Below are 2,740 nucleotides of genomic sequence, written 5' to 3'. Positions count from 1 at the left end.
TGAGATTCTGACTACTAATTGACTGACCCCTGAAACCGGAGCAGGATTTAGCTCCAACAAAGGCCACGATGCAGCTGGATACTTTACTAAATAAACACAATTTCAAAATAAAACACCCAGGTTTATGGTGATTTTGGCTGTCTTAACTTCTCAGCTGAGTCTGCAGCGAGACATACGATTAGGCACACGGAGAGAGAGTGTGACGAACGGAGAGGTTTTGTAGAGTGGAGAGGATGATTTCTGACCGGCGCCGAGAAGTCAGGCAGGAATTTATGCTTCACAGCTATTCGAGGCGCTTCAGCGTGCAGTGTTTTCCTGGCGATAGGTGGACGTTGACTCCAAACCTATAGGTAGATGCTGGGGCGGAGATGATTTTACAAATGCTGCATGAACAGTGGCAGATGCAGACTGAGTTAGATGGAACAAGAAGAGAACGTCATGTAAAGGAACCATCCACAGCAACGTTTTTGTTTAAAGTCATAGTTCCTCTGGCGTATCACAAGAGCAGAGGGGATCGAGCTTTCTGAATCGCAGCCCCGAGACTGTTGAATGAATTGCCTCTTCATGTCAGACTGGCCCCCAGCCTTCCGGTTTGTAAATTGCGACTTAAAACACATTTTTATTCCTTGGCTTTCAATCCTGCATGGGAACTGTGGCTGTGTCTCAAATCGCGCACTTCCCTTCGATGCACTTAAGAAGTACACTGATGCAACTAAGTACTGCTTTGCATAGTGCGTAATTTTGACAGAGGAGTGTTGTCTCAAATCGCGTACTACCATGTGCACTTACCGAAATGACGATCACATTTCATCCCTTCTCTTCTGTACAATTGGGAATTTCACCGGGAGAGTTTTGATATTTTAACAAAAAATAAATGAATATTATTTGCTCCGTGTCACGCCAGGATGACGATTGCGACCCGGCCGTCATGTCACCCCCCCCATTAGCTGAAAACAGACACACAAACTGTTCGTAATATCGTTCTTGTACTGCACTTCTAATTCATTAATTCTACCTATTCTTTGCAGTCCACCTTTTAAGTATATACTATGTTTCTGCTCTAAAATAAGTAAAGTAATATTATTCATAAGTTACTGTTCATTTTAATGCTCAACGGTTTCATGAGGACATTGTTGCCCATGATAAGACTGTTGTTATGAAGCATTACCCCTTCAACTTACCTAATAGACAAACCATCATTACATTTTAATAAGTTGTATTTGTTTAAAGGGTTCATACAGTGACAATACAATAATGAAGCAAAGGTACAGAATTGACATTTAAATAGACCCCATTCCTTTATATTCATTATAGCTTGCTACAGTCATGCAAGTGTAATACAAAAGATAACAAAGTTAAATACTTTTAATATAATTTTATTTAAAATGTGCTTGTAGTTCTGCAGGCTCCCCCCAGGCGTAGCTAGTCTGATGGGGATAGGGACCTGAGGGGGGAGCAGATTCTCCAGGGGATCCTTCTACGGTCTGATGGCCATCGTCACCCTCAATGACGGCCCTCTATTCCCGTTTGTCCCTGAAGAGCGGGTTATGCCGGAAATCATCAGGGGGAGGCAGAAACAGTGGATACGTTTAACATTACCTACTGTAACGTTACTGGCAATCAGCTGATCGCTATTTCGCTGAGCTAACGCTCACGTCGGATTAGTACAACTTGTTAAGATCATACATCTAACACTAAATCGTCTACAATGGGACAAAAGTTTAACACAAACACAGTATACTACAACACATGTAACGTTAGCTTATAACTTATTTGCCCACTGGTTAACTGCCGCTGTTAGCTAAGGTTGGCTTGCTAGACGTCAAATTACGGTACTAATAAACGTTATATTCGTGGTACAAAAATGAATCGACTGTAAAAAACCAAAATATATTACAAGTGGCTTATATTATAGCAAAAGACTCACGTTCAACTTTGTATTGCTCCGTCGGTCTCGCTATCGCGTCTTCGGGGCCGCGTATCAAAATGTTTCCAACTCTTGTTAGCTCCGCCCCTTCCGCTACGTAGACAAGATGGCGACCGTTGAGTGTGGAAAGTGTCCATCCATCCACATAACTTTGTGACCGGTTTGAGTGCACATCCGGTATTTTAAGTACACTCATTGACCGCACTTCGACAATGTGAAAGCACATGTACTCAAATAGTTAGTATTTAGTACAGAAGTGCGCGATTTGAGACACAGCCTGTATGTTGTATTTGTCTGGTGTTGTATTCTGTCTATTTATTGTTTCATGTCAATGTAAAGGACTTTGGTCAACCTGGATGTTTTAAATGTGCTTCAGAAATAAAGTTTGTTTGATTGATTGATTAATGGATTGATTGATTGATATATCCAAGTCCCTAAAACAGAGACATTTTGAAACGTTGATGATTAAAAAGTGTTGTAGTCTGAACAGACAGACTTTTCACAAAGCCCAACCTCTGTCCAAGTCGTGAGAGGTGGAAACAGGTAAAGTACGGGATTGTCAGGTAGGGCAAAGTATGGCTGCTACGGTAACCATGACGGCCAGCCTGGATGTACCCAGAAACATGCTAGTACACTCAAACTTTTAAAAAGTGAAAAACGTGTTCTGGTTTTGTGGCATTTCTTTGAACCAATCACAGTCTTGTTGGGCAGCGCTAAGTACCGAACAGAGCCACGGTGCCTCTGCAAAATAGCATGTGTACGTTTAAAAGTAGTCGTGCAACAGAAAACTCAGATTGGACAGATAGTCTAGCT

General features: G+C 41.8%; 1 long non-coding RNA gene across 1 annotated transcript in view; it reads left to right on the top strand.

Annotated features, from left to right (window-relative positions):
• The first annotated feature begins 67 nt into the window (after nucleotides 1–67).
• Nucleotides 68–2,740, top strand: part of LOC116696990 (uncharacterized) — a 22,626-nt gene continuing 19,953 nt past the window's right edge. The window contains exon 1 of the long non-coding RNA XR_004333876.1: nucleotides 68–199. This is a non-coding gene — a long non-coding RNA (uncharacterized LOC116696990). The remainder of the gene's footprint in view (nucleotides 200–2,740) is intronic.

Source organism: Etheostoma spectabile, chromosome 10, assembly GCF_008692095.1.
Source record: "Etheostoma spectabile isolate EspeVRDwgs_2016 chromosome 10, UIUC_Espe_1.0, whole genome shotgun sequence".
Classification (NCBI taxonomy): domain Eukaryota; kingdom Metazoa; phylum Chordata; class Actinopteri; order Perciformes; family Percidae; genus Etheostoma; species Etheostoma spectabile.
The sequence above is the reverse complement of the archived record's forward strand: the minus strand, read 5'-3'. Positions and strand labels throughout refer to the sequence as shown.